The sequence below is a fragment of the Oncorhynchus masou genome, chromosome 21 (genome assembly GCF_036934945.1).
Source record: "Oncorhynchus masou masou isolate Uvic2021 chromosome 21, UVic_Omas_1.1, whole genome shotgun sequence".
Classification (NCBI taxonomy): Eukaryota; Metazoa; Chordata; class Actinopteri; order Salmoniformes; family Salmonidae; genus Oncorhynchus; species Oncorhynchus masou.
Genome location: NC_088232.1, coordinates 3914116 through 3931050, shown reverse-complemented (window position 1 = coordinate 3931050; position 16935 = coordinate 3914116). Strand labels below are relative to the sequence as shown.

Sequence of the window (16935 nt, the reverse complement as noted above, 5' to 3'; positions counted from 1 at the left end):
TTACCTCCAGCTGGGTAAATGTATCCTTCATTTCATGTGCTGGGAGGTTGACTTTCCGCTGGGGGCTCGTCTGTGGGGTTATATAACGAAGAAGTCCTGTGTGGCTCAGTCGGTAGAGCATGGCGCTTGCAACGCCAAGCGTCGTGGGTTCGATTCCCGCTGGGACCACCCATATGTAAAAAAGTAGTGGCCCCAGCCGACTTGTAAGTCGCTTTGGACAAAAGCGTCTGCTAAATGGGATATATTATTATTATATTTAAGTCTGGTCTGACCCGCTCGGGGTGGGGGTATCTTTCTCAAGGTAGAGCTTCTCCTGCTGGGCAAATTTTTTGATTAGGTGAAAGTCCAGCTGAAACTGTTTGGGTTACCCTGTACCATTACTGTTCCAGACTTATAGAGATTTATATTAGCTGACTCAGAGTCCTCGTTGTCAAGTATCCTGAGTTTCCAACCCTCGATAACATCCCCTCTCTTAACAAAGGGGTAGTGTGCTAATATAGCACTGTGCCATGCCAGGGGCTGGTTTGTGTAGAAGATAAGGTTGCTGATGTTCCCATTTTTGTAATAGTCAGCAAAAACTGTCTCTTGATTTTCGATAAGGAGCTTCATTATTGTCATCCTTTCTTGCCTTATCATTCTTTACATACACAGGGTACTGTATTTTAAATACCCCTGAACAGCGGGAGGCAGCTTCTCAGGCCTCTCCATTTGGTTGGGTTAGACTGTGTGACTCTCCTGCCATTGTTGGGCTAAAGGGCTTTGACACCTCTCACTTGACACGTCAGTGCTAATTGAAGCTGTATCAAGCTTGGCAGAATTATGTTAGCATTCAGTCCTTATAAGGTAATGTAGCGTATTTTTCTTCTTGGCTTTTGGAAAATCAAATACAGTTTCAGACTAAACATTACTCACTCAGTTCCAGGTTGGATGGTGTTTTTAGGTTTCTGTTGTTTTCCAGAGAGTTTACTGTATAGAATAATAATCCTTGGTAGTTGTAAACCTTCCAGGTGATTCCGTAATTCCATCCAAAATCAGGTTGTAGGTTTTGAGTTTTGATTTGGAGTGAAGGTTATGTTGTAGAGGGTAGCATCCTGTATATGTTCCTGACAAAAAAAATCAAAGTTTATCGAACTCTAAGTCTATCTTTTTTAAAGAAAATGCTGAAAAATGCAGGAGCTCATCTGATCATGACCTCTAGCCTCTCTCTCTCTCCTCTCTCTCTCTCTCTCTCTCTCTCTCTCTCTCCCTCTAACTCCATCGCTCTTCTATTTTTTTTGTATTGAACTGTTGTTTATTCAGGGGAACCCATAGAGACCAGAGACTCATTTGCCATGGTGCCCTGAGGACAACAATGCATCTGTCACGCCCTGGTCTTAGTATTTTGTGTCTTCTTCATTTATTTGGTCAGGCCAGGGTGTGGCATGGGTTTTGGTATGTGGTGTGTTTAGTATTGGTTTTTTTTCACGTGTATTGGGATGGTAGCTTAGTGGGGTGTTCTAGGTGAATCTATGGCTGTCTGAAGTGGTTCTCAATCAGAGGCAGGTGTTTATCGTTGTCTCTGATTGGGAACCATATTTAGGCAGCCATATTCTTTGAGTGTTTCGTGGGTGATTGTCCTTTTGTTCCTTTTCCTGTCCTTATGTCTGTTGTGTACTAGTTTGCACCAGTATTAGGCTGTTTCGGGTTTCGTTACGTTTATTGTTTTGTAGTGTTTGTGTTTAGTGTGTTTTTTCATTAAACATGAATCTCAATAGCCACGCCGCATTTTGGTCCGACTCTCCTTCGCATATAGAAAACCGTAACAGCAACAAATTCAAAATGATCAATACAAATAAAATAAACTACAAATTACAGAATCAACACTGCAGCTTCAAACGCCACACATACAATTATTTATATGAAATCCAAACAGTTTCAATTATCATTAGATTCATTCAACATTAAAGTCCTGAATTGACCAACAGGCGCTAGAGAGTCAAGGTGTACATGTAGGGAGTTTTTTAGGCTATTCCCAAAAAAATAGGGTGGACTAAAACTGAAGGAGGATTTACTTAGATCGATAAGTACTAGTGGAACCTTGAGAGTTAACCATCCCTGTGAACGGGTTTGGTGTCGCGCATTTTACATTTTGAACAGTACGTTTGGTAGGTTGGAACCTCTACGGGCTGGTGTCCCTATACCAGGACGGTTGTCTCTCAATATGCTTGAGTACTTCTCAAGGTTTCCCTAATCTCAGGGGAACGGAACTGTCGGCTGGGTAGTGATAAACAGTGGTGAGAACTATGGAGAAGCTACTGTGTGTGTATGTATGTGCGTAGGATACCTACTGTTTGTGTGTGAAGGTATGTGCATAAGGAGCCAGTATAAAATGGATGTTTTTGTACAACGGACTAGGACGTCCTCGTGAATAAACATTTTGACTATTGTAAACTGAGAAATCTGTCTGTTTCATTTAAACCAGAATCTTACAAACTCTGGGTTGCAGACTGAGTAGATTAATTGAAGTTTATGACCGTTGATAACAAAATTCTCATAACACTCATGCTACAAACCAGACAGAAACAGAACATAACAGAACCTGTGAGCTCGTACATAGACAAAACACATAGACAAAATGCATAGACAAAACGCATAGACAAATCGCATAGACCAAACACAGCTTGACTCCTCCCCTTCTCTCTCCTCCGCCCCTCTTTTCCCTACCTTCACGTTGGCATCGTTCTTAGTGTACCACTCCAGATCGTCTGTGTCCATTTTCCAGAAGGATCTCTTCACTCTCGAGTCTCTCCAAAGCAAGATGAACTAGGATTGCTGTTACAGGGAGGGTAGCTAGCTAACAGATTAACAAAGCTCTAGGCTACAGGGAAGGTAGCCAGCTAACAGATTAACAAAGCTCTAGGCTACAGGGAAGGTAGCCAGCTAACAGATTAACAAAGCTCTCTGTTACAGGGAAGGTAGCCAGCTAACAGATTAACAAAGCTCTCTGTTACAGGGAAGGTAGCCAGCTAACAGGTTAATTAACAAAGCTCTCTGTTACAGGGAAGGTATCCAGCTAACAGATTAACAAAGCTCTCTGTTCCAGGGAAGGTATCCAGCTAACAGATTAACAAAGCTCTCTGTTACAGGGAAGGTATCCAGCTAACATATTAACAAAACTCTCTGTTACAGGGAAGGTATCCAGCTAACAGATTAACAAAGCTCTCTGTTACAGGGAAGGTATCCAGTTAACAGATTAACAAAGCTCTCTGTTACAGGGAAGGGAGCCAGCTAACAGATTGACACGGCTCTCTGTTAGAGGCAAGGTAGCTATCTAACAGATTGACAAGGCTCTCTGTTAGAGGCAAGGTAGCTAGCTAACAGATTGACAAGGCTCTCTGTTACAGGGAAGGTAGCCAGCTAACAGATTGACAAGGCTCTGCGTTAGAGGGAATGTAGCTAGCTAAACTTACAGAGCTGAGGTGTGATGATGTTGTCACAGCGAAGACAGAGCCGGCGAGTGAAGAGAGAGGAGCCTTGTGTGTACGTCTCAGAGATAGAGACGGAGGAGTGTGTATGTGTGTGTGTGTGTGTGTGTGCATTCATTGACTGGTGCAGTGTAGTTGTGTGTGTGTGTGTGTGGGAGACAAGTGCAGCCCCCGCCGGTAGCCAGGCAACTGCAGCTCGCTGTATTAAAATTAGTGCCTTTTAACTCCCCCTCCTACACACACACTCACACACACACACACACACACACACACACACCGATATACACATACATATGTGAACCTACCATGTACCATGATGATAAATCCCCTACCTCCACACACCTATGCACAATGCACACACACACAAACATACAAGTACCTACACACACTCAGGGGCGTAACGTAAACAACACACACTTCCTCGCCCTAACCCCCTGACTGCACACCTCACCCACACCCAGTCATGTTAGTTGTTTTCCTCCATTCTCTCTCTGACTCAGTGTAGCTGGCTCTCTCATCCGTCAGATAATGGTAACAATGCAATCAGCGTAATGGCTCCTGATGAGAAGGACACAGTGGAGAGATCCCTCACTGGGTCTAGAGAGGCTAGCAATCTCTATTATAAAGCCGCAATCTGCATGACAATGATGATGATGTTGGAAAAAGACAGGATGCTGGAGATAGAGATATTCCTGACTTTGAGTATGGGATTGGTCTCTAAACTCATCTGAGGATCTGAGACTGGTTGAGGGGGCTTGGAGGGTCCTTGTATGATATTTTACACACACACAGAGAGAGAGAGAGAGAGAGAGAGAGAGAGTTTGTGTGTGAGCGGGAGTGCGCGGGAGTGCGCGTTCAGAGCAAATGGAATGGCATCAAACACATAGAACCCATGTATTTGATACCATTCCAGCCATTACTACAAGCCCATCCTCCCCAATTAAGGTGCCACCAACCTCCTGTGGCATCCATGTGTGTGTGGACAGGGCAGTGGATACGGTATTGACTAGAGACACACTAGTCTCTAATTAGCAGGAGAATGACAAATGTACCTTCAACTAATGAATGAATGGATTAGATGGAGAGTCAAGTGGTAGCTCAGTTGGTTAGATCATAGTGCTTGCAACGCCATGGCAGTATTACCCGGACCACCCATATGTTAAAAAACATGTATGCACGCATGACTGTAAGTCACTTAATGGTATATGTATTATTCTGCGTGTCATGTGGTGGACATGGGTGGAGGAGAGGTGAATGGATGTGAAAGTGGGTTTGTTCAGTGATGCCAGGACTATGTCCGTGATCGGACTCACATCCCAGCACCCTCGGCTGCTGGGGTGAGAGACAGAGAGGAAACTTGGTGCAGCGTTACCTAGGCGATGGAGACAGACTCAGGAAGGCTGTTCAACTGAAGCAGCACTGAGCACTGCTTGAGGGAGAGAAAAGAGAGATGAGGGAGAGGTGGGGAGAGGGAGAACAGACAGAGTGTGAGTGAGAAAGAGAAAGTTGCACATCCTTACCGAAAGAGTTAAACAATCCATTCAGAGTATGAATGATAAAATCATAACTATAAAACGGGTGGTTTGAGCCCTGAATGCTGATTGGCTGAAGCTGTGGTATATCAGACAGTATACCATGGGTATGACAAAACATATTATTTACTGGTCTAATTACATTGGTAACAGGTTATAATAGCATTAAGTTATTGTGGTATATGGCCAATGAATGGGCTGTGTCCAGGCACTCTACATTCCGTCGTGCAAAAGAACAGCCCTTAGCTGTGGTATATTGGCCATATATTACACTTCCTCGGGCCTTATTGCTTAAGTATAGACTAATGACACCAAGTCCTCTTCTTTTCCACAAAGCAACTTTTTTTGCCTAGTTGCCTGACAATGCCCTTTCCAATAAGCTACAGTATAAATACTACAGCTACAGCCGGTCATTAGACTGCTACACCAATCTCTTGATGAGACGTGTCCTGCAGGACTACTTGGCTGGAAGCCCTACACACTGCTGTGGTGTTGGTTTGTTACTGGTCACAGAGGTCAAGGACAATCCAAGGAGAGGAGCACAGCAGGACGAACCAGTCCACAACCGAATAAAGAGTTTTACAACGTTCTATCCTTTTCTTGAACCCCTCCCATTCTCTAGTATGACGCCTGGCATGTATGATCAACAAGTCCAATGAATTCAATTCCTCATGACAACCAAGTGAATTCAAATGTTTTTGAAGACGACTGAAGTACAGAATGCAAGACCGCGGTTATGTTCACTGGGTAATATTATTCAGACTCCTAGGCCTATATCAGCTCTGCACATGACAGCTGGGGACGTTTTCAAAGGCTGTATATCACTGCAGCCACGTTGCCTTTACTGCCAAGGGAAGAATAGCCGTAGGGTTTAATTAGCCACCAAAGGACCAGAGGTTTTTGTAACCTTGCAGAAGCACGATCTACAAATGCCAGTCATATGCTGCCTCTCTCTCCACTTTGCTGTCGAGTCCCCCCCTTTCCTTCTAACTCTGGGAATTTAATTTAATGGATTCCTGGAAGATTAGGTCTAATTGGCATGAAATGTAATGGAATTTACATTAACAAAACAAGTGATGACACGAATAAAATCTCTCTCTCTCTTTCTCTCTCTCTCTCTCTCTCTCTCTCTCTCTCTCTTTCTCTTTCTCTCTCTCTTACTCTCTCTCTCTTTCTCTCTCTCTCTTTCTCTCTCTCTTTCTCTCTCTCTCTCTCTTTCTCTTTCTCTCTCTCTTACTCTCTCTCTCTTTCTCTCTCTTTCTCTCTCTCTTTCTCTCTCTCTCTCTCTCTCTCTCTCTTACTCTCTCTCTCTACTCTCGCAGTCTGTTGATCATGAAGAAGAACAGACTATATTATTCACCTCTATTTATTCTGTTCACGGTGGAGAGAATGATGGATGTACACACTGACAACACACACACCAGAAGTGTTTTCCAATATAGTGTTTATGGAAATCTCTTTCTATGAAAAAAAAGAGGCAATCAAAAGTTGTGTGATGAAACAGACAATAATCTGTGAAACGTTTTGCTCTTGGGCAATTCCATGGTGACGGAATTGCGCTGAGAATTATATTTTTCACTTTAAAATGTATGCTAAACAAATAACATTGATTTAAAAGTCGAACAAACCATACAACTCTATGCACAAGGACGACTTTTAACAAGTTACACTGAACACAGTTACTGGAAGAACTGTGGAGATGCAAAGTTTGGTAACAGAAGGTGACCACGTTTTCCAAAAACTATGTTAAATATCTGCTCTGAATTATGATTCAAAGACGTCTGCAGAAATAATGGAGTGTCAGCTATGACATGACACCTTAACTTTGAAAAATTATATTTTGGTTTTGAACTTCAGTAAGTGAAGTGGATTTACAATCGGTAACGGAATTATAGGAATGGAATTTCTTCATGGGTCCATGATCTGTACTATACAGAAGTGCATAATTATGGTTATGAATGTCATTCTCTTCATGGTTATGTATCCTAACCAGGTACACAAATGTAGAAATATGCAATATCCTCCACATGTTTGGGTATTATTCTACACGCTATTATTTTAATGAGCTCTGGCCCCAAACAAGACCATATTTGGTTGGTCTGGACCGGACCAATCATAATGTCTATGTTTCACAAGTTTGAATATCAAAGTACAGCACAGAAGAGCTCAGTAGTGTAGAGTACAGTACAGTACAGTAGTGTAGAGTTCAGTACAGTCGAGTAGAGTACAGCAGAGTTCAGTACAGTACAGTAGAGCATAGTTCAGTACAGTATAGTACAGCAGAGTAGAGTTCAGTACAGTAGAGTACAGTAGAGTTCAGTACAGTGGAGTTCAGTACAGTAGAGTTCAGTACAGTACAGTACAGTACAGTAGAGTAGAGCAGAGTTCAGTACAGTACAGTAGAGTAGAGTAGAGTAGAGTACAGTAGAGTAGAGCAGAGTTCAGTACAGTACAGTACAGTACAGTACAGTACAGTACAGTACAGTACAGTACAGTAGAGTTCAGTACAGTACAGTAGAGTAGAGTAGAGTAGAGTACAGCAGAGTTCAGTACAGTACAGTAGAGCATACTTCAGTACAGTAGAGTAGCGTAGAGCAGAGTTCAGTACAGTAGAGTAGAGCAGAGCAGAGTTCAGTACAGTAGAGTAGAGTAGAGTAGAGCAGAGTTCAGTACAGTTTTATTCACCTGATAATGCATATGAAACTATAGCTTTCTGCTGTTGACTCTCTGGTACACCTCTACGCAGACGACATCATTCTGTATACTTCTGGCCCCTCTTTGGACACTGTGTTAACTAACCTCCAGATGAGCTTCAATGCCATACAACTCTCCTTCCGTGGCCTCCAACTGCTCTTAAACACAAGTAAAACTAAATGCATGCTATTCAACCGATCGCTGCCTGCACCTGCTCGCCCGTCCAGCATCACTACTCTGGAAGGCTCTGACTTAGAATATGTGGACAACTACAAATACGTGGGTGTCTGGTTAGACTGTAAACTCTCCTTCCAGACTCACATTAAGCATCTCCAATCCAAAATTAAATCTAGAATTAATTCTGCAACAAAGCATCCTTCACTCATGCTGCCAAACATACCCTCGTGAAACTGACCATCCTACCGATCCTCAACTTCGGTGACGTCATCTATAAAATAGCCTCCAACACTCTACTCAACAAACTGGATGTAGTCTATCACAGTGCCATCCATTTTGTCACCAAAGCCTCATACACTACCCACCATTGCGACCTGTACACTCTCGTTAGTTGGCCCTCGCTTCATACTCGTCACCAAACCCACTGGCTCCAGGTCATCTACAAGTCTCTGCTAGGTAAAGCCCCGCCTTATCTCAGCTCACTGGTCACCAAAGCAGCACCCACTCATAGCACGCGCTCCAGCAGGTATATCTCACTGGTCACCCCCAAAGCCAATTCCTCCTTTGGTCATCTTTCCTTCCAGTTCTCTGCTGCCAATGACTGGAACAAACTGCAAAAATCTCTGAAGCTGAAGACTCATATCTCCCTCACTAGCTTAAGCACCAGCTGTCAGAGAAGCTCACAGATCACTGCACCTGTACATAGCCCATCTGTAAACAGCCCATCTATCTACCTACCTCATCCCCATACAGAATTTATTTATTTATTTTGCTCCTTTGCACCCCAGTATCTCTACCTGCACATTCATCTTCTGCACATCTACCATTCCAGTGTTTAACTGCTATATTGTAATTACTTCGCCACCATAGCCTATTTACTGCCTTAACTCCCTTATCTTACCTCATTTGCACTCACCGTATATAGACTTTTTGTTTTCTTTTGTTCTACTGTATTATTGACTATGTTTGTTTATTCCATGTGTAACTCTGTTTTGCTGTATGTGTCGAATTGCTACGCTTTATCTTGGCCAGGTCGCAGTTGCAAATGAGAACTTGTTCTCAACTAGCCTACCTGGTTAAATAAAGGTGAAATTAATACAAATAAAATAACTCATCGGTAGGTCTACCTTTACTTGTTACTTCTGTGAACTTTCCTTATCCTCCCTTAGAAAGTGTCTTACAGATACGTCCGTTTTTGGGACCGGAATTTCAAGGCACAAGGCAGTGTTTCTTAAACTGACAGAAGGCAGAAACATTTCTCCAAGACGTAATACAGGTGTTGATATTATTGAACTTTTAAGACTTTTTCCTGGTACATGTTTTTAAGACCTCTTTTCCATCTGTTAGACCAGAAATCAAAATATTTGCTTATTCCCAATTTTTAGGATGCAAAATGGTTGAAATATATATATATGCCTTAATTAAAAAATATATATATAGTGTTATCTTTTATTTGACATCCAATTTGATATGCTCCTATGAACTTCACATGCTGGTACTCATGGATCCTTTTACATGGAAATGTCCTCTTACATCAAGTACTAATCTACATGGAAGGCTACGTATAGATTCAAGGCATTTCAAAGAAATGAAAACCATTTATAAGGAAGGACTGCTGGACAAAAATGGACACTTATCTTTTGAAGAAGCAACAAACAGCCGTAATGCTTGAATTCAACATGTTAATATACAGCCTTATAATTCCAGTTTCCAATTCCATACACGACATAATTTATATTTCGCAGTGTTGTAACTACATGAGAGTGGAAAAGGACTAGGTCTACGTAGTTGCCATCCACACACACACACACACACACACACACACACACACACACACACACACACACACACACACACACACACACACACACACACACACACACACACACACACACACACACACACACACACACACACACACACACACACACACACCCACACCCCTCTGTGCCCTAAGGGGATCAGCATGATTGTCAGTGAAAGTGACTTGCAGAGGATACTGAACTAAGTCTGATTTCCTATTGGCTGAAGTCTGGTCCTGTGCCACCTGACATCAACTAATCTGTGTCTCAAATGGAACCTTTTTCCTTATGTAGTGCACTACTTTTGACTAAAGTTCTATGGCAAAAAAGTGCACTACATAGGGAATAGGGTGCCATTTGGGACACAAACCTAGCCTACAGGCTACAGGAGCCATTCACTCACCCTGATACACTACTATCTAGTAAGAGCCTGAGTCGTGCGTAGCATGTCAGTCAGTAGGATGATTACCCACACCCTTTCCTCTCTCTTCTCCCTGACCCCTGACCTTAGAGCGTGAGATGCCATGGATTGAGTTGAATAGATTGAATTGTTTCTGGTCGTGTGTGTGTGTCTGACTATTTCCACCTGAGAACGCCATTCACATTGGGTGGTGTCAGATCTGTGTTGCGTGTGGACCTACGGAAATATGCATAGTGGAAACCAAACACCTCCTAGGACCATGTAGTTGACCTGTGGCCATGGTTTATAACGCAGAGGGACACTGTATCCCCAATCTAACTGTTAATAATGCAGATGGTTCACCACAATATCCTCCATCGATAGGCTTTCCATAACGCTGTGCCGTCGTTAGTTTAGTTGAGTCACATCAAGTTAGAAACAGAGATGAACTCATTCGACACATGGAAGAATAGACCAGCATCTGAACTGAGGTATTCTCATGTGATAGGTAGGCTACAACATACTGTGCAACAAAACAATAAGTTAAATCTACATTTGGAGAGCTTGGGATGATAAGGTTCTATCTGCAAAAAGATGGTTCTGAGATAATTGGCTTTAAGTTCAGAACCCTCATTGGTTTGAATGGTGTCAGCAATTTTTATAATGGTATTCTTTTGAACTTCACAACATGAATTAGGGTATACCGCACGACTTATTACACATTCTGTTCTGTTACAGCCTGAATTCAAAATGGATGAAATCTTTTTTTCCCCTCACCCATCAACAGACAATACCCCATGATGACAAAGTGAAAACACGTTTTTACACATTTTTGCAAATGTATTGAAAATGAAATACAGAAATATCTTGTTATTGTAAGTTTTCACACACGAGTCAATACATGTTGGAATCACCTTTCTGGGTTAGTCTCTAAGAGCTTTGCACACCTGGATTGTACAATATTTGCACATTATTACTTTTTAATTCTTCAGGCTCTGTCAAGTTGGCTATTGATTCTTGCTACACAGCCATTTTTCAGATCTTGCCATAGATGTTCTAGGGCAATCAAGAACATTCAATGTCTTCTTGGTAAGCAACTCCAGTGTATATTTGGCCTTGTGTTCTAGATTAGTGTCAAAAATGAAAGTTGAACTTGTGTTCCAGTGTCTGGTGGAAAGCAGACTAACCAGGTTTGTCTCTAGGATTTTGCCCGCGCTTAGATCTATTACATTTATTTTTATCCCAAAAAACTCCCTAGTCTTTACCGATGACAAGCATACCCATAACATGATGCAGCCACCACCATACTTGAAAATATGAAGCATGATACTCAGTGATGTGTTGGATTTGCCCCAAACATAACACTTTTTATTCAGGACATAAAGTAACATTTCTTTAGCAAATTTTGTTGCAGTTTTACTTTAGTGCCTTATTGCAACAGGATGCATGTTTTAGAATATGTTTTATTCTGTACAAGCTTCCTTTTTTCACTCTGTCATTTAGGTTAGTATTGTGGAGTAACTACAATTTTGTTGATCCATCCTCAGTTTTCTCCTATCACAGCCATTAAACTCCGTAACTGCTTAAAGTCACCATTGGCCTCATGGTGAAATTCCTGAGCGGTTTCCTTCCACTCCGGCAACTGAGTTAGGAAGGACGCCTGTATCTTTGTAGTGACTGGGTGTATTGATATACTGTGCCTTCAAAGTGTAATTAATAACTTCACCATGTTCAAAGGGATTTTCAATGTCTGCTTTTTTAATTTTACCAATAGGTGCCCTTCTTTGCAAAGCAATGGAAACCTCTCTGGTCTTTGTGGTTGAATCTGTGTTTGGAATAACATGCTCGACTGAGGGACCTTTTACACAGATAATTAAATGTATGGTGTACAGAGATGAGGTAGTCATTCAAAAACTTTTTAAACACTATTACTGCACACAGAGTGAGTCCGTGCAACTTATTATTTGACTTGTTAAGCACATTGACACTCCTGAACTTGTTTAGGAAAAGTGAAGCAGTGTGAATACATTTAACAGAACAAGGCTATGTCAATAACCCAATTTTGTCAAAAATGCAGATAGACCCAAGCTCTCGATTGGTCAACAGTTTATAAATACAGTGCCAGTACTGTGAAAGGTGACATATATCAACCTGTAAATAATGTCTTCCAGCCCTGACAAAAATTAACAAAGACAAAATCCTCTTTGCACACCTGTACAATCACAGTCACGTTGACAATCAAGAACCCTGTGGGTAACTTTAAGATGGACACAACCTCTGCAGACTCAAGACTAGGTTATATCAACAGACACGTTTAAACGCTTCTCTCCCTATTTCCCCAATATCATGCTGGACTGTATTTAGGACAGTATGGCTTCTATTTGCTCTTCTCTTCCCCAGTACTTGGATGATACAGTACGCAGAACCACTAGCAGCTAATAATAGCTTCGTCTTCATTAATTCAGTCAGTTCATGTGTGAGAACGAAACACCTGTTACTCGCTACAGTATCCTCAGTGGATTCTGTCTCCGTCGTTCCTCCCCTCGAACTGACGCTGACCGTTTAGGAGATATTTAACGATGTGGGGATTTGCTGACAGGTGGTTGATGACGGTGTACTGAGTTAATATGCCTGTGATACGTGGTTGTCCCACCTAGCTATCCTAAGATGAATACCCAGACTCAGATCAGAGCGTCTGGTCAGAGCGTCTGGTAAATGACTGCAATGTCAATGCGACATGTTAATAGAGACCCCTGAGTATGCCACTGCTGGCTGTCAGTGTGGGGAGACAGAGAGAATTCACCTGGGGACGCAGTGTTCCACTGCATGCAAGGCGCCAATGCAAAACGCGGAGCAACGTGTGATAACATAAAACACAGGTGAACATGAGGATTGTATGCATTTGCCATTCAACACATCAACATGTCGTTGGCAGTGGTTGGCTTTTACTTACATGAAACACTGGGCAACAGTACGTTAAGCACTGCTGTCTGATGGATCAAACTCATCTGCAATAATAGCATTCAAGCTAAACCCACCAATGTAATGATTCACATGCTTATGTGTAGAATAAATATAGGTTTTGAGTAAACTCTGCATGCTACACTGTTGTCCCAGATTTACTGTAACTTACCAGGTGGACTAGGCTACTTAGCACTTGCTTAGTTTATCCTACCACGTATCATAGTAGCATAAGCTGCAACTACATTACAATAGCCACTCTGTCCAAGAGCATGACAGGAGCGTGACTTACACAACGTGTAAAAGTTACAAGCAAGTGTATCCTGCATACATGACACAATGTGTTGACATATGGGTTGTGAACACAGAGTTACAGCGAGTTTCCACAGTATCTAAGGGTGCGTCGGCGACTCCACTCCAGTCTATTCAATACGATTAGCCTAATAACCCACACATGAGCTAATTAAACCACAAATGATGTTTAGAATACTACACTTTATCGGTCTGAGTTCCTGAATATCTTAGGGAGGTTTTAAAATCATTCAAAGTGGAAAAAGAAAGTGCCATTCTTGAGCCTTCTTACCTTCGGTGATCCTGTCAGTGGATAGCGAAGTGGTGCTGAAATCGCTGCTCAGACACAAATTGTCAGAGAGTTAGAGGACGTACTAGGCTCAAATAGGCTTTGCTATGGCTGCAACGATTGGCTACTTCAGCGGACGGTGTTAGCCACGCTGTTGCTTTCTAGACGTTCTTTGGTTGTTTAGCCTGTCAATCAAAGATACCAGGCGCCAGGTTCACGGTTAAAGGCACATCCGTGGTTTATTTAGAGACATCTTGACCCGTAGGTGGTGCCTAGTCGCCATAGATAGGCTTCGCCTGATTGTAGTCCAACCAAAATAACGCGATCATTTTCTATTCCATTGTTAGAGCGTTCGAATACTCACGTATTCTAATTCGTAATTCCAAGCACTGTGTGTAATGATAATGGGTATTGCCTACAATGCATTTAGTTTTGGTGTTCCCTATCATGATCGTGTTATGTAATATTATAAGTCATGTATCGTTTAAGAAAATCGGTGGGAATTGATTGACTGGATAAATAGACGTTATATGAATAGATATTTGGGTAATTCAAAGCTGACGATATCCTATACATTACCACATTGCTTTGTGAATCAATCAGATTAAAAACGAATAATAAATTGGTCAACAATGTGCCTGCATTTGTGAATAAAAATAGGAAGGGTCTATAATGCGCACCCAGCTGAATGCACCAAACGGAAAAACAATATTGAGTGCGACTCACAATTATAATGAACGATACATGTGTCCTACCACGGAATGACCAGAAGATGGCAGCACTACTCTGGCTAAAACATATTGTCGGGTTGTTTTTGAGGCTACTGTAGGAGGGAAACTGTCTGTTTAGTAACAGCAGTGACAGAATGAGCGCAATGTGAGTGTGAGAATTTACACGACAGGCGAAGGCTGACGGATCAGAAATTACTGAAATAGATTGACCTGACTTGTGCACAGGTGCAATATTGCCAATTCTAAAGCCCAAAAAGCTACATTTATAATGTAAAGAAATATTGATGGAATCCGACACCAAATTATAATTTCAGTATAAGTAATTCAGTATATAATATATTTTTTTCAGCTATAACACTTGTGTACAGAAATATGCTATTTGCATTAGCAGAGTAGCCAATAACAGGAAAGCAATTCACATGCAGCAGCATGTCATTCATTATACGTGCCTATGGAAGGACTAGATAGAGACGTCATTTTCCCTAAAATTGATAAACAACAACCACAGGAAGGAGTGGGTGTGTATATGTATGTGTGTGTGTGAGAGAGAGAGAGAGAAAGAGAGAGAGCAAAAGAGAGTGAGAGAGGCGGGGGGCTCTAAATTATTACTATTATTATGTTATGCAAATAGTAGTGTAAAATAGCGGACCCATAGTAGCCAAGGGAGATGTAGGAAGGCATGACTTGTAACCAGGTCTTCAAGTGCTGAAGGGTTTATTTACAGCGAGTGGTGCGGGTTGTCTAATGTCCATGGTTAGGCTACAGTGAAGAAAATATTAAAAGACACAACTCTACATGACACGAAAAAAGGTAATTGACTCACAGACATAGCTGAATAAACCTTTGAAGATAAATAAACAGTTAAACATGAATCCACTGCAGCTCAAAGCAGCACAGCCCATCTCCACGAATGCAGAATGTGTAAATGCACAAGGCAACTGGCTACCTCTTCCCTGGACAATACCACCTTCAACCTCATAACCAAGGAAATAACCAAGACCACAGGAAAAGTGAAGAAAAAACAAACATTTTAAGGAACGTATAATTCAACGTGGGTCTGTTGTAGAGCCATGCAGTTCCTCTCTGCTTCCCTCATGTCAAAATAAAAGTCCCCCACAAGTTATTTTTTTTTGTACAGGTATGGTGCATGAGGTAAGTGGAGAGAAACTGCATGGGTCTACAACAGACCCAAGTTTAATTATACGTTCCATTAAATGTTAGTTTTTTCACTTTGCCTGTGGTTTGGAAAGTCGGTTTAATTTATGTTCTATCAGATGATTTTTTAACCTCCCCCCCCTGCATACTCAACACATTAGATGCAGTCTATCACAGTGCCATCCGTTTTGTCACCAAAGCCCCATATACTACTCACCACTGCGACCTGTACGCTCTCGTTGGTTGGCCCTCGCTTCATACTCGTCACCAAACCCACTGGCTCCAGGTCATCTACGAGACCCTGCTAGGTAAAGTCCAGCCTTATCTCTGTTCGCTGGTCACTATAGCGGCACCCACTCATAGCACGCTTTCCAGCAGGTATATCTCACTTGTCACCCCCAAAGCCAATTCCTCCTTTGACCGCCTCTCCTTCCAGTTCTCTGCTGCCAATGACTGGAACGAACTACAAAAATCTCTGAAACTGGAAACACTTATCTCCCTCACTAGCTTTAAGCACCAGCTGTCAGAGCAGCTCACAGATCACTGCACCTGTACATAGCCCATCTATAAATAGCCCAAACAACTACCTCTTCCCCTACAGTATTTATTTATTTTGCTCCTTTGCACCCCAGTATTTCTACTTTGCACACTCATCTACTGTTAAATCTACCATTCCAGTGTTTTAATTGCTATATTTTATTTACTTCGCCACCATGGCCTATTTATTGACTTTACCTACATTATCTTACCTCCTTTGCTCACATTGTATATAGACTTATTTTTCTATTGTATTATTGACTGTATGTATGTTTTACTCCATGTGTAACTCTGTGTTGTTATATGTGTCGAACTGCTTTGCTTTATCAATTGTAAATGAGAACTTGTTCTCAACTTGCCTACCTGGTTAAATAAAGGTAAAAAAGAAAAAAGAAATAAGGACCAACCCTACTGACAGTTGAAATTGAATTTTATTTAACTTCTGGCTTCCGGTGGACTATCCCGTTTTTTTTACAAGTTAATTCCTAGCAATGCTAGTGTATACTAGCGTTGCTAAAATCAGCTAATGTCTAGGCTGATAACATCCCCAAAACATTCTGAGAATGTTTCTGAGAAAATCTATTTATTTATAAAAATATGAAATATCCTTGCAATGTTCTAACGTTCACAAAAATGTGGTGCACAACACCTATAACAACCACCCCCAGAACACTCCCCCAAAATGTATGTGTTTGTATAAAATATTTCCCCACAATGTTCGTACCAGACTGTTTCCACAACCTAATGCAACATTCTGGGAACCTTCAAAAGAAAATACTAAATGTGTTCTGGGAATGTTCTTGTAATATCAGGCGAATGGTTTTTGCACCCTAAAATAAATATTGTATAACTGGATAGTTTGGGGACATGCCTTTTGGGATGTCCCCGCAATGTCTCCACCA

The 16935-nt window shown here is 41.6% G+C and overlaps 1 protein-coding gene across 3 annotated transcripts in view; it reads right to left on the bottom strand.

The window, feature by feature from the left end:
* The window catches only part of LOC135507598 (WD repeat-containing protein 17-like), a 38652-nt gene extending 24975 nt beyond the window's left edge, over positions 1 to 13677 (bottom strand). For all 3 annotated transcript variants that reach the window (XM_064927139.1, XM_064927141.1, XM_064927140.1), the window contains exon 1: positions 13614 to 13677. The gene's annotated coding sequence lies outside the window, so the exon portion shown is untranslated. The remainder of the gene's footprint in view (positions 1 to 13613) is intronic.
* Positions 13678 to 16935: the final 3258 nt, after the last annotated feature.